General features: G+C 46.4%; 1 pseudogene; it reads right to left on the reverse strand.

Moving 5' to 3' along the window:
• Nucleotides 1–6,229: 6,229 nt before the first annotated feature.
• Nucleotides 6,230–6,462, reverse strand: LOC100757870 (annotated as a pseudogene).
• Between the last annotated feature and the right edge of the window lie 15,782 nt (nt 6,463–22,244).

Here is a 22,244-nt window from a genome sequence, read left to right on the forward strand (position 1 = left end):
CACTATATAAACAAACTTAAAAAGAAAAACCACATGATCATCTCACTAGATGCTGAAAAAGCCTTTGACAAAATCCAACATCCCTTCATGATAAAGATCTTGGAGAGAACAGGAATAACAGGAACATATCTAAACATGATCAAGGCAATATATACCAAACCAATAGCCAACATCAAAGTAAATGGAGAGAAACTCAAAGCGTTTCCTCTAAAATCAGGAACAAGACAAGGCTGTCCACTCTCTCCATATCTCTTCAATATTGTACTTGAAGTTCTGGCTATAGCAATAAGACAAGAAAAGGGGATCAAAGGGATACAAATTGGAAAGGATGAAGTAAAACTTTCACTATTTGCAGACGACATGATAGTCTACATTAGTGACCCGAAAAACTCTACCAGGGAACTCCTATGGCTGATAAACACCTTCAGCAAGGTAGCAGGATACAAAATTAACTCAAAAAAATCAGTAGCCCTACTATACACAGATGATAAATCCAATGAGAAAGAAATCAGGGAAACATCACCTTTCACAATATCCACAAGCAACATAAAATATCTGGGGGTAACACTAACCAAAAAAGTGAAAGACCTGTACAATAAGAACTTTGAGACTTTAAAGAAAGAAATTAAAGAAGATACCAGAAAATGGAAAGATCTCCCATGCTCTTGGATAGGTAGAATTAACATAGTAAAAATGGCAATCCTGCCAAAAGCAATCTACAGATTCAATGCAATCCCCATCAAAATCCCAACACAGTTTTTCACAGACATTGAAAGAACAATACTCAACTTTATATGGAAAAATAAAAAGCCCAGGATAGCCAAAACAACTCTTTACAATAAAGGATCTTCTGGAGGCATCACCATCCCCGACTTCAAGCTCTACTATAGAGCCATAGTTCTGAAAACAGCTTGGTATTGGCACAAAAATAGACTGATAGACCAATGGAATCGAATTGAAAACCCTGATATCGACCCACGCACCTATGGATACCTTATTTTTGACAAAGGTGCTAAATCTATACAATGGAAAAAAGACAGCATCTTCAACAAATGGTGCTGGTACAATTGGATTCGGACATGCAGAAAATTACAGATAGATCCATACCTGTCACCATGCACAAAACTTAAGTGCAAATGGATCAAAGATCTCAGCATAAATCCAACCACACTGAATCTTCTAGAAGAGAAAGTGGGAACAACCCTTGAACAAATTGGCACAGGAGACCACTTCCTGAACATTACGCCAGAAGCACAGACATTGAGGTCTGCAATTAATAAATGGGACCTACTGAAACTGAGAAGCTTCTGCAAGGCAAAGGAAACAGTCAGTAGGATAAAACGACCACCCACAGAATGGGAAAAGATCTTCACCGATCCCACATCTGACAGAGGACTGATTTCCAAAATATATAAGGAGCTCAAGAAGCTAGCCACCAAAACACCAAACAACGAAATTAAAAAGTGGGGTGCAGAACTAAATAGGGAATTCTCAACAGAGGAATCTGAAATGGCTGAAAGACACTTAAAAAAGTGCTCAAAATCATTGGCCATCAGAGAAATGCAACTCAAAACAACTCTGAGATACCATCTCACGCCTGTCAGAATGGCTAAAATAAAAAACACCAATGACAATCTATGCTGGAGAGGATGTGGAGAAAAAGGAACACTCCTCCATTGCTGGTGGGAGTGCGATCTTGTAAGACCACTCTGGAAATCAGTATGGCGGTTGCTCAGAAAAATGGGAATCAGTGTACCTCAAGATCCAGCCATTCCTCTCTTGGGTATATACCCAAATAGGGCATGTACTTACAACAAGGACATATGTTCAACCATGTTCATAGCAGCATTGTTTGTAATAGCCAGAACCTGGAAACAACCTAGATGCCCCTCTATTGAAGAATGGATTGAGAAAATGTGGTACATTTATACAATGGAGTACTACTCAGCAGAAAAAAGCAATGGAATCTTGAAATTCGCAGGCAAATGGATGGAACTAGAGGAAACCATCCTGAGTGAGGTAACCCAGTCACAAAAAGACAAGCAAGGTATGTACTCACTGATATATGAATTTTAGACATAGAACAAAAGACTACCAGTATATAATGCTCTTCACCAAAGAAACTAGGAAACATGAAGGACTCTAAGGGTTAAATGGTCCCCAGGAATGGAAATGGCATGAACTCCCGAACTAATTGGGGGCATGAGGGTGGGGGGGGAAGGAGCTGCTACAATAAGAGCAAGAGAAGAGGAGAAGAGGAGAGGAAATGGAGGGGCAGAAACATTGAGTTGGGGGAAGAATAGAGGAAAGAGAGCAAGATGAGAGAAACGATATCAGAGGGAGCCACTGTAGGCCCGAGAAGGGATCAGGAACCAGGGAGATCTCCAGAGACCTACAAGGATGACACGATCTGACAATCCAGGCAATGGTGGAGAGGATAACCTAAAAACCCTCCCCCTAAAATGAGATTGATGACTTCTCTTTATGCCATCCTAGAGCCCTCACCCAGTGGCTGATGGAAACAGAGACAGACATCCACAGATATACAATGAGCCGAAATCGGGAATTTAGTTGAAGAGAGGGAGGAATGAAGAACGAAGGGGTCTGTACTAGGATGGAGAAACCCACAGGAACTGTTGGCCTGAACAAGGGAGAGCACATCGACCCCAGATGCTGTCCAGGAGGCCTGTACAAGACTGATCCAGACCCCAGAACATAGATGTCAATAAGGAGGCCTCTGCACTCCAGGGAGCCTCTGGTAGTGGATTAGTATTTTTCCCTGGTGCAAGAAGGGACTTTGAGAGCCCATCCCATATGAAGGGTTACACTCTGGCCCTGGACACATGGGGAAGGGCCCAGGATCAGCATAGGAAGACTTGGTGGACTTTGCTGAGCTCCCGTTGAGGGCCCTACCCTGCCTGGGGAGTAGTGGGTGGATGGGGTTGGGGGGATGGGCTGGGGGTGGGGGAGAAAGTTTGGGGGTGAGGGGAGGGAGAGGGAGAAGGGACTTGAAATAAGCTTGTTCCCTAACTAGAACTAATAAAATAAAATAAAATTAAAAAAAAAAAAAAGAATCCCATGTTCTCCCTTGCATACAGATCCTAGTCTATAATGTATGCACATAGCTGTGCAAACAGGAATGAGTATGGATAAAGTCTAAATACTTAGAAAGAAACAAGAGTTGCATTATAGGATATATGAACTCCTGGATGAAGATAAAAAGTTGATATTTTCTGGTTTCTACTCCATCATACTTTGTGTCTCCTCCATGGTAAACATGGGAGGGTCCACATCCTGAACTGCTAGCAATTTCAGAGAGCAAAGTGGAAAAGGCACAATCTTTGAAACTGCAAAACCCGCTCCAGTGACATGTTTCCTCCAGCAAGGCCACACCTTCTAAACCTATCCAAATAGTGCTATCTACTGGGAACCCTATGTTCAAATGTCCTAGGCTAGGGGGGACATCTCCTTCACACCACCAAACTCTCTGACAGGTTGGCTAGGCTTTAATAGTTCCCTCTGTGACTGTCATCTGAGTGGGCAGCCCTAGGCTTCCAAGACAGGATACTGAGAAGAAACCATTTAACCATGCGAGAGGACTTCTCATGACCCCCACCCTGATTTAAACCATTTTTAAATGCTATATTTATTTATTCACTTTGTGTATATATGCTCCATACCACAGCATGTGTGTAGAGGTCACAGGACAACAAGTAGAAGTTTGTGCTCTCCCTGAAACGTGGGTTTTAGGGGTCAAGTTCAGACTGTCAGACTCGGTAGCAAGTGCCTTGACCTGCTGAACCATCTCACTGGTCCTCACTGAGTCCCTGAGTGACAGAGCTATCCACAGACACAGTGACAGAAAAAAGGCTACGTCCCTGGGCACACATTTCTTCCTTCTGCCTGTCCTTTACCCTGTGAAAGCACCTTTATCTTACTTGAGGACCCCCTAGTCCCCACCGAATCAAGGAAAAAAAAAACAGTGATCATAATTCAAGAGGGTACTCCAAGGGGGACCTGACATAATGCAAAACCCACTGAAGATGGGAGCCAGCCCAGTGCTGTGGCTCTGACATGATCTGTGCCCACAAAGGTACTGGTGTAGACAGTAGGAGAAAGTAGGTCTTTGGGGGCATACTCTGTAGAGTATTTTGAGACTCTGGATCCTTATGTCCCAGCCCCCCGCCCCTCACTCCCATTTCTCCTCCACTCTCTGCAGCTCTTTCCTGTCCACTATGACTTCCTGCCACGGTGGCTTGAATGACGCCTAAAGCCATAAGCCCAAATAAATCTTGGTTCTAGTATGATATCTGTTTCGTTTCTGAAACTGAGTCATAGGAGACTGTCCTCTAGCTTCAGTGAATACAGGACTCATGTAGGTTTCCTCTGGCAGGCAAATCCTACATTTGTATTTGTCTGGGCTCGGGGCAGTGGTTTGAAATCAAGACATCCCCCGCTCAGAAAAATCCCACAGACTAACCTCTCTTTCTAGGTGAGTCTGGATTGTACCAAGCTAATCAAAAGCTAAGCATCACAGGCTGTGCTCCCAGCGGAGTCTAGGGATTTTTCTAGAACAGAAAGTTTTCCCTGGGTGAGTCTAACAGAAGCTACCTCCAGCCTCCATACTGGTGTTACATCAATTACTTCACACACAGTTGGAGGTCTAGAAGCTGATTTGTTTTTTTAATTAATGAAAGAGTCTGTAGATCAAAATACATGTTTGTGTTTGTTGCAGCTCTAGGGGACAATCAAAGGAAAAAGAAAGCTCAGCAGAAGTGGCTACATTTGTTTCTGGCCAATTATAGCCAATTTGTTCATTTATTTGCTCTTGGAGGTATTTGGGAAGCTCTATTTTTAGTACCTCCCCTGCTCCGGCTAGGATGTCTTTCTCCAGTTGACTATTCTTAGCCTCTCCTGCAAGTCCTACCAAGAGGAATTAGTGAGGCAGGAGCCTTCTCTCTCCAAGTACCAGGTATTCTTCTAAGGCAGGAGAGGCAGACATGGTAGCCATAGAGTCAGTCAGTAGGGTGGCCCAGCTCTCCACCTGGGTCACCTCTCTTCTACTCTCCGTGATGTGTCCAGAGAGGCACTTATGTCTTCCTGAATACTATTCTACTTGCAAAGAGAAGCCCATGGGTGTTGACACGACAGTCCCTTCCTCCCACCTCCGTTTACAGCTCTGCCAAACCATCTTGTCCAAACAGCAGTTGATGAGGCTCTCTGGAAACCGTGGGACCATCCAAATGGAGCACAAACCCCATCTTAATCCTGGAGATGTATCTGACAAAGGATACTCACAACAAGCATGACCAGGGCCTGGCACAAGGTTTTTCTGACTCTAAGAAGATGGGTTAGACTCTGAAGTGTCTGCATGGCAGTATCTTCATTTCTACAGACCATCCCCACCTTGACCTGCATTCCCAGAAGCTTCTAGAGCTATTATTACACACTCCCAAATGACTGCTTTATGGCTTAGTCATTCTGAAGCCCATTTGTTTATTCCATTAATCCTTTAGCTTTTGTTGTTGTTTTTTGTTTTGAATTTGTTGTTTGGGATTTTTTAAAATATTTATGTTAAAAACTTTTGATTAATTTTTTGCAATTTAAACAAACTAGTGTTTAGAGCTGGACTTTGGTGGCGCATGCCTTTAATCCCAGCACTCGGGAGGCAGAGGCAGGCAGATCTCTATGAGTTTGAGGCCAGCCTGGTCTCCAGAGCGAGTGCCAGGATAGGCTCCAAAGATACACAGAGAAGCCCTGCCTCAAAAAAAAAATAAAAAATTAGTGTTTAATAATAATTAAGACAATTACAACTGACCAAGATGTGAAGATGTTGAGAAGCTGGGGGGAGCGGTAAGGAACGGGGGGGGGGGGGCACTCTATAGACTATGCAGGCTGTGATAAGAATTCACACTTTGTAAGCCTGTTGACACACAGTCATTGGTTGCAGAAAGCCACTTTGTAGTGGCATCTTGCCTTGCCAGTGAACTTGTAGTGATGGCCACACCCTTGGGGTGTGGTTTCAAGTGCAGACATGACCCCTTATAAGGCTCACCCTCTCTTGGGTTGTGGAGAGCATCGGAAGGGCAGAGACTGCATCTTCTGGAGCAGGGAGACGGAGGCAGTTATTTAGTCTTATCTGTCTAAGTGCTTCCCTAATAAAAGACATATTTATCATTCATCTTAGGTCTGGTGAACTCATTTAAACTCTGCCTTCACCACTTGGCCTTCAACTCTTCTGCGCAGCAGGAATCTTGGTTTCCAAGCGTCCAGTTCTTCCACTCTGGCCTGGGTCACGGGGCCATCGATATTTTTCTCCATGTCATCAATGCGTCTGCTCATGTCATCTATCCTTCCAACCATCTGCTCCGACATGATCTGAAACTTGTCTTGCACCTGCTGCAAGAAGGTCTCTACCACCAAGGTGATGTCCTGCATGGTCTTGGGGTCTGTCTCAGCCATCTCCCTCATGCCCAGCTTGGCAGCGATGTGTCTGAACTATCACCTGCTGTGGCCGGAGGTTCCTGTTCTGCCTAGCCCCACAGCCAATTAGCCCCAAATAAGCACACACAGACATATTATTAACTGTTGGCCAATGGCTAGAGCTTCTCGATGGCTAACTCTCTCTTTAAAATTAACCCATTTCTATTAATCTAAGTATTTCCATGTGCTCTTGGCTCACCCAGTAGTGGCCCAGCATGTTATTCCTTCTGCCTCTACAACCTACACTTTGGTTTCTTGGCACAGACTGCATGTTTTTATTTTGTTTTAGTTTTTTAAGACAGGGTTTTTCTATATTGCTTTGGAGCCTGTCTGGGAACTTGCTCTGTAGAACAGGCTGGCCTTGAACTCACAGAGATCTGCCTGCCTCTGTCTCCCGACAGACCTCAATTTTTAAGAAATTAAAATATAATTACATTTCCCCATTCCTCTTCTTTCTCCAAATTCTGCCAAACTTTCCCATACCCCGTTTGCTCCCTCTCAAATTCATGGCCTCTTTTTATTATAAGTGTGTATGTTTTGTGTTACTTGTATGTATGCATAATATATAGCTATATACACATTGTCTATTATGTCATACATATATATATATGCATACATATATGCATAGTATTGCTTGTATGTATGTATATTATTTCAGGGCTAACCACTTGGTATTGAGAGTACCTCCCTCTTTCAGCAGTCATTACTTACTAATAGTCCTTTGTCTAAGGATGGGGTCTATGAGATTTCCAGTTTAGAGTGGATCATTGCTTCATTTTGAGACAGACTGAGCAGCTAGAACTTGCTACATAGCTGAGGTGACCTTGAGCCTCCTGCCTTTATCTTCTGATGCTGGTATTACAGGTATGCACCTCGACTGGCTTATGCATGCTAGGGACTGAACCCAGAACTTCATGCATGCTAGGCCAACACTCTTACCAAGTAAGCCACACCCTCAGCCACACTATGAAAGTCTGTCAATAGTTACTCACCACATAATGACATTTCTGTCAACACACCATCTATAAGGTGGCTGGCCCATCTTATTACAGTGGAGAACTCCTGTCACTTACTGTTTTTATTGGGCTTTTTCTACATTTGGACACACGAATACCACTGCACAATGACTACACCCAGTAGTCGAGACGGTGCAGTACTGAGCAGCTGTGTACCTAAGGGGAAGCAATTACACTGTAAGCCAGGTACAACATCCAGGCTTGTACACTTATACTCTAACGTCTGCACAATGACCAGTTTGCCTGTGATGCAGTTCACACCCATAGCTACAGGGCACGTCGGTGTGCACTCAACAGCTGTTGCCATCATTATCCTAAGCACCTCAGAACCGGGAAGAGCAGGAGGCACAACACAGTCTGGTGCTGAAACAGACACTCTCCATGCTGTCCTGGGTGCTGAGGACACCTCTGCACCTTGCTGTGTGCTCTTCCCAGAACTGACAAGGCTGCCTTATGTCTGCTCTCCTCTCTCCTGAGATGAATATAAAGCTGCTTTCATTGTCTCTAATTTTTATTACCATTCGGCCTGAGGAATCCAACAATGTGGGCTGGGGAGGTGGCCCAGCTGGGAATAGTGCTTGTTGGCAAGTCTGACAATCTGAATTCAATTCCCAAGACCCACGTGGTGGCAGGAGACAACCATCTCCCAAAAACATGGCCTCTCATGCATAAATAAATAAATTCATTAATTAAAAATTTTAAAGAACTCCAACAACCCAACAGGACATGGTGGTGCATGCCTTTAATCCCAGCCCTTGAGAGGCAGAGGCACGTGGAGCTCTGTGAGTGAGTTCAAGGCCAGCCTGGTCTACATGGTGAGTTCCAGGCCAGCCAGGGCAGCAATACAGTGAGACTATATCAAAGGGCAGGTGGAACACAATATGTGTGCAGAGGTGAGCACTGAATTACACTGTGTCCCTTTGGCTTCTGCACATTTGTACCCAGCCAGAATCCCTGCATAGGGTCCCACTTGCAAACAGAGTCTTTGCTGGTGTGGTTAAGTGACACTGTATGGGGGAGGTGAGCATCCTAATGAGAGATGCTGGATAAAGATGAAGGCTCTATGATGAGGGAGGTGGGAATTTAAGGGATGCATCCATTGGCCAAGGACTACTAAGGCTTTCCAGAGCCCAGCAAAACCTAAAAGAGGCAGGAAAGGAATCTTCTCTGGGGCCTTGGGAGGAAGAGGACCCAGCCAACACCCAATCTGGATTTCTAGCCTCAGCGCTGTCTCAAAGCTGAACCATATAGACAGCCTGAGGTACTTGGGTATCGCAGCCTAGGGAGGCAGCAACTGAGGTCAGAGGGCTCAGAGGGAGCCCCAGGGGCTGGGACTGAGCAGTCACTCTAATAGCGTTAGGGTTTATCTTCCCAGTGCTGACAGCTGCTTTCCCTCTGCAGCAGCCGATGCACAATCATGGCAGAGCCTGCAGGAACCAAAAATACTCACTCTACAGAGGATGTCGGTTCCTGTAAGCAGCAAGGTCCCCTCCGCCCACTTCCATCTATCCCATCCCAGGAAACATGAGTTCCAGAGCCCAGCAATGCACAGTGGCGAGGCTGTCATATCCCAGGCCTGGACAGCCTGGACAGCCAGGCAGCCACACACAGCTGACCATGTTCTCCCTGGAAGGAGACTCACCTGATCAGGTGACGCAAGGCCCCAGTGAGGAGACACCACGAGCAGCTCCTGTGCAACCACGGCTCCCTCCGCAGTGGGATCCCCCTCAGGGTTGGTACCCAGAGTACCAGGGTAAGCGCCCTCTTTCCTGGGCAGAGTGGTGGACGCCCTCTGTCCTTCACTTCCAGGAGACCAAACCTACCTTCCCTTCCTGATGTCTGCATGACGACGTTGTCCCACCTTACGTTATGCACAGTTGCGTTATTTAGTATGAATGACAGTAGCAGGACTTACTTCCCAGGGGAAGGTGCAGAGCCCCCAGCGTGGCACCTGAGACTAGTGTTGCTCAGATGTTACCATGTTAGGAGACATCTCTAAAAAAAAAAAAAAAAAAAATTAAAGAGTGCCTAAACTTTTAGGTCAATTGCCTAAAGTTCTCAGGGTGGGAGGGAAGTGTGAACAGTGAACTAAGACTGACTTCATACATATTTAAATAACTGAAAGGGTGAAGCATGATACTTAGTGATGCAAACTTGTATGAACTCGTCACTTTGCTGTTGAATAGTAAAGGGTTTCTTAGATTTATTTTTATGGCCTGTGTATAAGGGTTTTGCCTGCGTAAGTGCACCACCACATGGGTACCGGAGGACACTGGAGGCCAGAAGGAACTGAAGTTACAGATGGTTGGGAGGCACCATATAGAGTAGTGGGAACTGAACCCTGGTCCTCTGCAAGAGCAGTGTACACTCTTAACCACTGAGCCCCCTCTCCAGCCCCAATGATGAAGTTCCACTGGACACAGATGCACTCCTCATTTTCACGTTGTTGATAGCTGAATGGTCATGATAGGGGACATGTGACCTGCAAAGCCTAAACTATTTCCTAGTTTGTGTTTAGTGGAGAACACTTGCTGGACTCTAGCAACCAAATTGTCTGACTTGGAATATTAAATCCACTCTGATGGCCGTTGTAGCGTCAGATCCGTTATCCCTCACATTCTGCCCCCAGTTCCCCAGTTCTGGATGGCCAAGACAGTCTCATGTCATGATATTTTTATGAGGTTTAGGAAGATTAGTATTTTCCAACTCTTAGCGTGGTGCCTGAAACACTGGCTTGTTGTAGATGGTGTGTCAGTCGGCTTCCTGTAACTGTGACAAAATGCCTGAAATAACAAACTTATGAAGTGAGAAGGTTTGCTTTGGCTCACGGTTTGTGGGCTTTACTCCATGACGGAGAAGACCACTTGTTTTTAAGCTTCTGCTGGAGGCAGAAGACACTATCCAAGAGCACAAGGCAGAGCAAGACTGCTTACTTCATAGTGAGGAAGTAAAAGATACCAAGGATGAGACTTCAACCCCAATGACCTAGGGACACCCCCAGGCCCTTCCTCTTCCAGGTTTCATCATCTCCCAGCAGCACCTGTGGACAGACATTAACATGGATCCAGGGTACAGCTGATGAACTATATGACTCTCCGGGCATGATTTGGGTCCTCATTCTCCTAAAATCCTGAACACCCCGCGCTGGTCTTCTAGATAAGCATTGAAAACCTCCAGGCACCTCTCTACTTCATGCACAGAAGTTCTTCAAAACTGACTCATCATTTTCCAAACTTTCCACCACGGCTGCATATAAAAACAGACTCAGGAAACCTGAGCTCGGCTTTCTCAAGTCTCAGATGGTTTCTAATTTGTTACGTGGGAGGAAAACTCTGTATTCCCTAGCAGATGCAAGGGGACTGTTTTATTCATCTCATCACCACTTCCGACTCTTCAGCATGGAAAGTTTTTTTCAAGCTGTATTGGTCTTAATTCTAAAATGCTAAAACAAGATGATGGGTTTCCCACCAAGCCAAAGCTCTTACTGAACTGTCTGTGGGGTGTGCACCTGGACCCTTGCTCTGTGACACAGGAGGAAGAGATAGAATGGGGTAGAGGATACTGCCAGCTGCCAGCCACATGATAGAGCAGGGCTGGCGCAGGGCTGGCACAGGGCTGCTCTGTGGGAGATCCCATTGCCCAGTAGGCTGAGTGTGTCAGCATGGTCACATGATGGGGCGCACCCCAACTCAGCCCCCATTCGAAGGCAAATGGAGGTGACAGGCAGCATTTCTGAGTCTGAGTCTAAAGACATGAGTGTGTGGTCTTCCTGTACTAGCTGCCCCCTCTTCCTGTGTCTTCCTCTTCCAGTTCCTCCCTCTTCCTGTGTCTTCCTCTTCCAGTTCCTCCCTCTTCCTGTGTCTTCCTCTTCCAGTTCCTCCCTCTTCCTGTGTCTTCCTCTTCCAGTTCCTCCCTCTTCCTGTGTCTTCCTCTTCCAGTTCCTCCCTCTTCCTGTGTCTTCCTCTTCCAGTTCCTCCCTCTTCCTGTGTCTTCCTCTTCCAGTTCCTCCTTCCTCCTGTGTCTTCCTCTTCCAGTTCCTCCTTCCTCCTGTGTTTTCCTCTTCCGGTTCCTCCTTCTTCCTGTGTCTTCCTCTTCTAGTTCCTCCTTCCTCCTGTATCTTCCTCTTCTAGTTCCTCCTTCCTCCTGTATCTTCCTCTCCAAGTTCCTCCTCCTTCCTGTGTCTTCCTCTTCCAGTTCCTTCTTCCTCCTGTGTCTTCCTCTTCCAATTCCTCCCTCTTTGTAGGGAGCCGTCCCTGCATTCTCCATTACAATGATGGCGCCTGCAGGTACTGAATGTAAATAAGATTATTGCGCAGGCGCTGGGTAATTTTCCATTCCTTGATCTCTGCCTATTCCGTGGCGTCATAAGGCCTGATGAGCTGCAGCCAATCATAGGGTGACATGTCCCAGGCGGCGGCTGCCAGCCTTTATTAGGGGACGGGATTCTTGGCTCGGGGTCTCCGCTCTGGTAAGCTTATGCTCTCCTCTCAAGACGCATTAAAGCTTTACTGCAGAAGGATCCGAATGTCCTGTGTCGTTCTTGCTGGCGAGGCAATAGCGCGGGACACCTCTTCCTGTGTCTTCCTCTTCCAGTTCCTCCCTCTTCCTGTGGACTGCATCCACATAAAGAAGAGATAGTCTCAGATGGCAAAGCAAGAGTATTATGGGATATTAGTTTAAAATGTGTTACATTTGTTTATGCTGTGGAACATTTGTTTAATGATGCAAAGATGTGTTGCATTCTTTTATGCTGCATTTGTTTAACTCTGTGAAGCTGTGTTAATTTGCCTGTCTAAAACACGTGATTGGCCTCATAGAGAGTTCAATGGCCAATAGCAAAGCAGGAGAAAGAAACAGGTGGAGCTTCCAAGCAGAGAGAATAAATAGGAGAAATCTAGATTTGTGAGAAGAGGAGGGAGGAGTGAGAAAAGGAGGAAAGAAGGACACTAGGGACCAGCCACACAGCCAGTGACAGAGTAAGAAGGAAAGAAAAATAAGAATAAAGAAAGGATAAAAAGTCCAGAGGCAAAGCATAGTTAAAAAGAGAAATGGGACTTTTTTTTTTTTTTTGGTTTTTTGAGACAGGGTTTCTCTGTGGCTTTGGAAGCTGTCCTGGACTAGCTCTTGTAGACCAGGTTGGTCTCAAACTCACAAAGATCTGCCTGCCTCTGCCTCCCGAGTGCTGGAATTAAAGGCGTGTACCATCAGCACCCGGCCTGGAATGGGACAATTTAATCTGGAAAAGCTGGCTAGCAACAAACCAAGCTAAGGCTGGGCATTCATAAGTAAGAATAAGTCTACATGTATTTATCTGGGAGCTGGGTGGTGGACCACCAAAGAATAAAAGAAAAACCAGCTACATAAGAGGATGGAGATACCTACTTCTCTGAAAGGACAGAAGCACTATCATGAATTTCTTGTCCGAGGGTCCCTAGAGAGAATCAGCTACATGCTGTGAGCTGCAATGTGACTTTGATACAGTGGCTTAGCTTGTTTACTCTGTCTATACAAAGGCCATGTGTTCCATTATCTTTTACAGACTACAGATGAGGGCAAAGACTAAGAGGTTCCCACTTCCTAACCCCATACTTAGTTTTAAAGCTAGTATCCCACCTTGAAGCCCTGTGTTCCATTCACGTACCTCGTGCTGGTAGGCAGATAGCGTGTCAGTATGAACTCAGTGAGGATAAAGAGGCTACATAGTGGTTTGAACAAGGTATATTTAATACAGACTCAGTAACTCTAACAGGGTTGGAGTATGAATGTTTGGCTCGCAGAAGAGAAGGGAATCCTTTAGCCTCTATATAAGGAATAGCCATTGCCCCAAGGACTGAATAGGGCTCAAAATATTGATCCTTGAGGTTGGGAGGGAGGAGCCTATAGCCCAGGTCTTGTGGAAAGTCTTAGGATGTGGCTTCATCTTTCTAGAGACCTGCTCTCTAGGATACCAGACAAAGCTGCCCATGAGTAGACCTCTCTGTAAATACTTCTGCTACAAAACGCCCTGTGACGCTCATCGAGCAGCATCTGTCCACACAGGCACAAGCATGTCATTTCTGCAGACAGTTTTTCGTAACCAGTGATCAAATTTTGTGCCTCTGCCTATGTTTTCTTTAGATGTTTTGAACTTTTTTTAGACCGATGTGTGATTCTATGCAAAGCACAAACCCATACATAGCACAGATCATAAACACAAGACAAGGAGAAAGTGGAGTTGAGGGCCCAGCTCAGCAGCTGCTGTGGAAGCTGGTGTGGACTGTGGGGGCTTTTGAGGCCCTTTGCTAGGTGAAGTTCTTGTGCAGCCTTGGGACCCTCGAGAGCCCCCCCTCAGTAAGGCAGGCCCCACCTTGGACCCCATATCCATGAGAGGGATAAATCTACATGCTTTGTCAGCAGTCTGGGCTACAGGATTGGGCTACGGGATTGTTACAGCGATGAAAATGGACCAAGACACCTCCCCAACCCTTGGTGTTCTGTCTTCTGTGAAACCTTCCTCTCAAATTCCATTTGTGTGTCCCTCACAGGCAGCCTGTTCTGCATTCACTTCCAAATGGGAACCAAGAAATTAACTCCTACCACATCCTGTCCTGTCCACAGCAGCCACATTTCTCTTTGCCTTTGATTTTGAAGGCAGGCTCCCCAGGTTTATAGTCATACCATCCCCATTTTAACTAAATGACCTTGGACAAAGAGCTGGGTCTTTATCCAGAAAATATGGGTTCCGGGAGCCTCTTTCTGAGTGTGAGAACTCAATGGGTGCTAGGGGCATGCATTTTCACCCAAGCCCAAGTACTGCTCTGACCCAAATGTCTTCCCAGCCTCCAGACTTCCCTTGAGAGCATCTGCCAGGCCCTGGGTATACACTCTTGCCCCCCTCCCCGGCCATGTCCCTAAACATGGGGTTGGGGCACGTAGCTGAATGGGACAGGAGTCTGGAAAAATCTCTTTCTCCATCTGAGGTCAGCAGGCTCCATCTCAGAACAGGACAGAACAGGCCCCCTGCTCCCTCCTCATGGGCCGGGTACAGCCACCCTCTAGAGATCCCTAGGAAGACTGGCATCAATATGTCACATTGCTTGATGTAATTTCCTAGTGGGGTGTTCTGATTCCAAGGAAAGGCAGCAGAGGGCAGATACCAGAGATACTGGCTAGCGAAGAGACTAGAGAGGGACAGATGTGTGGGGGTCAGTGGGTGGGCCCGAATCTGGGGCAGGAACCAGGCTGTGCCCCTTCTTCCCTGGAGAAATGTTAGAGGCTTGCCCCTAGGAAATCTGTGAGGAGTCCCTTCCCCATGGAGGAGAGCCAGCTGAGCAGAGCTGATGAGAAAGTTGGGGTTCTTGAAGAGCTCTGAGCCCAGCTCAGTTTCCAGACACTAGGGCAGGGATTTAGACCTGCAAGTGTCTCAAGAGCCTGTGGAAATGATTAGACTCTAGAAAAGGATGATTGACTGCAACTTACTGAAGAAGCAGAGTCATTATGCTCGGAATGATTAATTTATATATTCATCTCCATTAATTGCTAAATTGAGATAAAAATCTGAGTACGTTTGAAAACCATTTGTAAGTCAGATTTTTCTCACTTTACAAGAAATCACAAGTGACAGGAAATAACAGCTGGTCGGGAATTAGATGAGTGATTGTACGGAGCAAATGCATGGGCCTGCCCCCCTCCTCAGTGCTCCTCACACCAGGTGATTACATATGTCTAGTCATCCCTTTGAAGGGACCAGCCCCCCATTTTGGCAGCCATGACAGTAACATGTGCTCACTATGACCTTGTCTTAGTCACTAGAGGTTAGGTGCCTGCCTCGTGACAAGGAACCAATCAGAAGTTAGCTGGTGGCGCTATGCTTTACGACCCTGGGTGTACTTTACAGACAAGCGCACAGCAATGACGCACAGAGCATAGTAACCATCCTGGGAGGGCCTATGGGCCATAACAACCAGTTGACCAATCAACACAGGGCAAGCCCTCCAAGCCTGGAGGGCACACCAATTGTGAGCCTGTGTGTACCCCTAAACACTCCCCTTACACTGCCCTACAAGATCTCTCAGGAGCCCCTAGGAGCTGTCTTTTGTAGCCAACCACCATGGTGGGTGGACAAAAGACCTGAGCTAACATGGGGTTAGCTTGTTAAAAAACAATAAAGCCTCATGCAGTTTGCAGAAAGCTCTCGAATCCGCCTGGTGATTGGGGTGACCGAGGTCGTGGCCTGGGACCCCAGATACCTGAGTTTTCTGGGGGTCTAACACCTTCTTTGGCCTATTTTTTTTACATGTCATAAACACCTATAGGAGAGGAAAAAATGACACCCAGTGTTTCTTTAGAGGTCAGATAGATACATAGATGGATGGATAGATAGATAGATAGATAGATAGATAGATAGATAGATAGATAGATAGATAGATAGATGTAGGTAGATGATAGATAGATACATAGATAACAGATAGATATCAAGAGATACAGAGAGAGACAGACAGAGAGGCAAACTATAGAGTCAGCTGACAGAGTTAATAGGCTGGTGACCTTTGCTCTGTCTGTGTGACTGAGACCACACCAGTTCTTCCCCCAGACCCTCATCATGAGCTTGTCAATCCATAGAACCCATCTTTATGGAAGATGTCATGAGTACTTTACTAAGAGTTTCTTTTGTGTGTGTGTGTGGGTGGGTTCGAGACAGGGTTTCTCTGTGGCTTTGGAGGCTGTCCTGGAACTAGCTCTTGTAGACCAGGCTGGTCTCAAACTCACAGATATTCCCTGCCTCTGCCTCCCAAGTGCTGGGATTAAAGGCGTTTGCCACGTAGTCATGTCTAAGCTTTATTGTACACACGGAATTGAGTTAATTATCACCAGGAAAGTTTTTTTCCAAATTGTACTGTGCTTAAATATGCCTAAAATAAACTACCAGGTATCAGAGTCTCCAAGATTGAATAAACATCCACTACTGAGCCATGTTGAACCAGACTTCCTTCTTGCCTCTCATGGAACAACACTCTGCTAGCCATGGTGTATGCAGAGAACCCTCCTCTCCATGAGGTGGACTTTTTTGTCCCCTGCAGCCAGTTCCCGAATAACCACATGGAGACTTATTACTAACTATAAATGCCTGGTTGATAGCTTAAGCTTGTTCCTAACCAGCTCTTACATTTTAAATGAACCCATTTCTATTCCTTTACTTGCTGCTACATGGCTCATGGCTTGTTACCTCATTTTGTACACATCCTGCTTCCTTTTGGTCTAGCTAGAGACTCCTGAGACTCCACGTTCTTCTTCCCAGCATCCTCCTAGTCTGGTTCTCCCACCCAATCTCTTCCTGCCCAGCTACAGGCCAGTCAGCTCTTTATTAACCAATGAGAGTAATGCATATTTACAGTGTACACACACACACACACACACACACACACACACACACACACACACACACACTTCCCCTGAGTGGTTAGTAATCTGACTGAAAGCCCAGCTTCCTATGGCTGTTTAACAAGAAGTGATTGCAGGCATGGCTGGGATATGGATGCCTCGGCTTGTCACAGACGAGATGAAGCCAGCATTCAGAGGTAAAGTGCTCTCCGTACTGAGGGGAAGCTGAGCATTGTGGGACTGGGAGCCAGGTACACTAAGAGGAAGCCATCTGGTTTTGGCTGTCTCTTCCCAGCAATAGAAACCATAACTAAGACACAGTGTTATGTCTTCCTTTTGTTAGCAATTTATGACCTAACTTGCTAAAGTAGGCCAAAACAATTTGGGAGAGTTAAAAACAAAATGTGATGTTGTCTCATTTGTGTTCCTTTCCAAACTCATGTGTTAAAAGTCCTAACTAACCCCCAATACCTTAGAATATGACCATATGTTCACAGAAGGGCATTAAATGGTATTCAAAAGAAGTCATCGGGATAGATGATAGATCCTTGATCCAGTATGACTCTTGTTAAGAGAAAATCAGAGCAGAGTGTGCAGAAGAAACAGGGAGAAGCCAAGGTGGTGGAATTAAAACATGAGAGAGGCTAAGACACCCAGAGAGACTTACAAGGTACAGGGCTCCTGAAACTTACAAGACTCGGGAGGCACCTCCTCAAGGTTATGTAAGTAATAGTGATTGCTGGGGATAGGAGACTCCAATTGGCCATGCAGCGGGAAGTCAGGCACCAAGCTCCAGCAATGTAGCTTTGGTGACTCATCCCTCACTCTTCCAGAAGTAACCCAGCAAACTCACTGGCACTCCAAGCTAAATTTGCATGGAATCAAGCTTCAGTCTATTGTCAGCTCCTGGCTTATCTGGGGGGTGGACATTTGTTTGAATCTCCCCTGGAAAAGCCACAGCACTATGAAAACTAGTCCTGCCCATCTTTAGGGACTTTCTGGCCTCTGGAAAGGAGGAACAGTCTACACCACCCAGGCTGTGGTACTCTTCTAAGGCTGCCCAAGCAAATGGTCACAGAATGTAATTTCCAGCTCGAAGCACACCATTACTAAGATCCATATTCACAGGCCAATGCTATTAGGAGACAGAACTACCAGGTGCTGACTTAACCATATCAAATCCTAGCATGGGTGTGTCTTATTACTCAATACCATTGTTGCAATTAAGAAAAGCAGCTAGAAAGAGAAAGACACCATGAAATAGGGTTCAAGCAGTGGGGTTTTTTTATTAGGGAAAGGGATCATAAAAGGGGGAAAGGGGAGTGGGGAGATCAGCCTCCAGGGACAGAAGCATCAGGAGAGAGGAGAGAGGGGGAGAGAGAAGAGAGAGAGGAAGAAATAGAGAGAAAGATGGGAGGTGGGCAGGGCCGTTTTAAAGGGGAACATAGTGAATGTGCACAGGTGGTGCTCTTAGTGGCTGCAGCTGAGGGTGTATCCTGTCAGAACCTCAAGGACAGACCAGTACAGATGCCTGAATACTAAGAGCCACTCCTTTTATTTTCATTTCTTTATTTTTGAGACAGGGTCTTACTATGTAGACCAGGCTACCCTCAATTTTACAGAGATCTGCTGGGATTAAATGCATGCACCACCATGCCCTGCCGTAGTTTGCTGGGGGTTTTTTGTTTGTTTGTTTTTCTTTAAATAGATGCAAGTACCTCCTTGTCCAGAATTTCATCTTGGAGGCTATTAGCTGGTTTGCACTTGGGTCTACAAAGCTCCTGTCCAAATCTGCCTCCCGCACAGTCCCAGACATACTGTGCTACAAGTGGGCCTAAGCCAGCCTGGCAGGCCAGCAGTTCTGGGATCTGTGGGCAGCCTAAACAAGGAGAGGAAGTAGGTTTCTGTTTCCTCACACCATCAACTCCAGACAACACAGATTGAGTCAAGTATCATTCCAAATTCTGCCAAGCAGACTGTATTCACAAGCAGGCCCTGTGACCTCTGTGTAACCTATGCCCCTGGATCAGGAGATGCCCATTTGGTCCTCCAGCCCCTTACAGCCACTGAATGAGGTCACCTCTGCTGATTTCTCATGCCCAGAATAGCAGCTCTCTAATGCACCAGGTTACAAGGTCTCACAGGCCTGATCAGAGCCTAGCAAGGAGGAGCTCCAGGCTCTTAGGAAGCCATAACATGGGAGGACTATCTCCTCCCTGCACAGTCTCTACTGCCTCATTTTCTGTTACCTCCTCCTCCCGACCCAGGACTCCCAGCAGGCCTGGAATTCACAGTCCTCCAGTCTCTGCCTCCAAGTGTTATGATCACCGGCTGTGGCACATGCCATCAATTATCTGTACTTTGCTCAACAGGCATTTGGAGACAACTAAGCCATGTTCTCTGCCTTCTACCCCCAGCTTCAGGGACCACACTTGAATACCAGAGCCCACTGAAGACCTTTCATTCACCCTATCCCTAAGCTTCCTTGGTGTGCCCCCCCATCTTGCCCCTCTTCCTTCTTCAAGGCTAGACCTGGCTCAGCGTGTTGAGGACTAGGGCAGTCTGCTGCTTTTCCTGAGGCCCTGATGCATGGAGAAGGAACGAACTTGGCTCCTTGTCTGAGACCAGGAATATGCTTGGCCAGGGCCCAGGGAAAGCTGTGGCTTTGGATCCTGAGCACCCAGCTCTTCCCACCCTAAGGTGCTATGCTTCTCAGTGCCAAGGCTGCTGTTTGGTCTCTATGCCCTTGAGGTATCCTTTGTTGTCTTTGTGTGGCACTGTTTGATTAGCTTATTGCTGACTTTGTCCTTTGTATAAGAGCTTTTGCTGACTCTGTCCCATTTCTTTCAGGAAAACTGTACCTAAGGTCCCGAATTTCTCAATAAACTTGCTTGCATGAGCCATCAACTTATGCAAGACCTCCTGACCCAAAACTTTGCAGTCTTGTCCATCTTCTCATCCCCCGGCCATCTCTCTCTCAGGAACCCATCATGGAGGAAAGACCTACTGGTCCAGATCCCAGTTCTCTTCTCCCCTCTTCCTCCAAATGCTTGTTGTGGCCCTGTGTGGGTGATGTGCCTCCTGTGTCTAGAGACTTCTCTCTTCATGCAATCATTTCTTTTGCTGCCTTATTGTACCTGACTGGCGTCAACCCTGGCTATATTTTTAGCACATTCCCTGAAACAGAGTCCTTCAGAGAGGGCCTGTTTTAGAAGGGGAAAGAGAAGATGGAGTGGTCTGGTACACCCAGATGCCATATCTATTGGGGTGCTGTCAAAGGGATCTCCAATAGGCAGGACTTATGAGGGGCCTGGTGCTTCTGAGCTGGAGGAAAAGAGGAAGTTAGCTATTTTAAAAGTTGAAGTGCAGTCAAGGAGGAGCATAGTATACTGAAGAGTGTCCCCTCAGAGGTGTGTATATATCCTGACCTGTGGATCCCATGATTGTGGTCTTTAGAAAAGGGATAATCAAGAGATGACAGAGTGGGTAATAACTCTTGCTACCAAACCTGATGATCTGAGTTCCATCCTCAGGACCCAGATGGTGGAAAAAAGAGAACTGATTCATATTATCCTTTGATGTCCACACAAGCACACACACAAATGCATGCATGTACACAGGTGCGTGCACACACACACTCAAGAGCACACACTCACACCACACGCAAACACCTGTCCTCACCTCCTTCACAGGGAACACAGTCACCAACAGCTTGATTGTGAACATAGGCCTCAAATAGTGTGAAAATAAATTCCTCTTATTTCCAACCAAAATGTTGAAGTGTTAATTTGTTGCAGTAACCATAGGAAACCGGTAGCCAGAAGGGGAACCCTGAAGGGAGAGATAGCCAGGCACACAGCCTTTCCAGTCAGCTGATAGTGTGCCCTCATCCATAGCTTTCTAGTAACTGCTGACTGAAATTCAGCTTCTGCTCAGTGGCTAACTCCTGGTTTGCCATCTCCTGTCCCTTGGTTTCTGGCTCTGGACCAAAGGTCCCCTGGCTGTGTCACAGCACGGGGAGGCACAAGAAAAGCCTACATTGTAGCTTAATTTTATGGTAACACTCTCAGCACACCTGCAATCCCAGCACCAGGGTAGCTGACACAAAAGTATCATGAGTTTGTGGCCAGCCTGTACTTTGATGTAGCCCCGGCATTCTGGAGATTGACCCTGTGCAGCCACTTGTGATGGTTAGTTAGCACTCTCAGATTGACAACCAAACATCACCTGGAAAGGGTCTCTATGAGGGACCATCTAATTCCAGCTGGTGTGGGAAATGTCTTGATTACATTAACTGATGTGAGAAAATCCAGCCCAAGAGTGGGTGGCACCACCTCTGGGTTTGGGGCACAGACTGTATGAGGGAAGCATGTGTACACCCATCCCCTCTGCTTGGACTGTGATGTGACCGCTGCTTCAGATACCTGTCACCTCGATGTCCCCCTCTTACATGTGCCACCACCTCACCACCACCACATGGAAGCCGGCTCCAGCTGCAGCACCTGAGCCCTCCACAAAGCACACCTCCCAACCATCTAGACACAGAACCAAGACCAGTTATTAAAAAACGAACTTTAAATGAACTTGCCAGGCATGATGAGATGTACACGGGAGTTGGAGGCAGGAGAATGAAAGTTAGTTAGTTCAAGGCTAGCCTAGTCCACATATTGAGTTCCAGAGACACAGATCCCATACCAAAAAAGAAAGAAAGAAAGAAAAAGGAAGGAAGGAAGAAGAAAGAAAAGAAGAAAGGAAGGAAGGAAGGAAGGAAGAAAAACATAGCTCTTAGGGCCCCACTTTTTTGGCTTCAAAACAGAAGCGCACTGCCTTACACTGGTTTCCATCAGGTCGCCCTCTTTCAGTCCCTAGAAATCATTTCACTTCAGACACCCAGGCCTTAGCTTTCCTGTGCCGATGGCTCATTGAGCAGTATGAACAAACAGTCCTTGAGAGTTGTGCTCTGAAGGTCCTGGACCCTGTGGTTTTCTTTCTGGAACATGAGTTGTTCAGTCTCAGGTCTTACAGTTGTTTTCCAAACTGTTATTTATGAAGTGCCTAGTGACAGACCAGGTCAACCCTGACACTGGTGTAGGATTAGACATTGTGGTGGCAGAAGCTGTGGCATTTCCTTCCTGTGTCATGGTCGAGGGACAAATCAACTTGTGGAGACCCACACTAGATCCCAGATGTCCCAGAGCCAGGGCTCATGGCCATGTGTTAGGAAACCAGTTGGGGAGGGGGTTAGGGACAGTGCTGGCTAGTACTGGAGTCCAGCTGAGTCTGTCTGGAAATGCAAGCCAGAAAAATGTCTTGACCTAGGCAGCCTTGCCTGGAAGGCATGGGACATGGAACTGAGCTCAGGACACGCAGGTCATGAAGTTGACC

The sequence above is a fragment of the Cricetulus griseus genome, chromosome 2 (assembly GCF_003668045.3).
Source record: "Cricetulus griseus strain 17A/GY chromosome 2, alternate assembly CriGri-PICRH-1.0, whole genome shotgun sequence".
In the NCBI taxonomy this organism is placed as follows: Eukaryota; Metazoa; Chordata; class Mammalia; order Rodentia; family Cricetidae; genus Cricetulus; species Cricetulus griseus.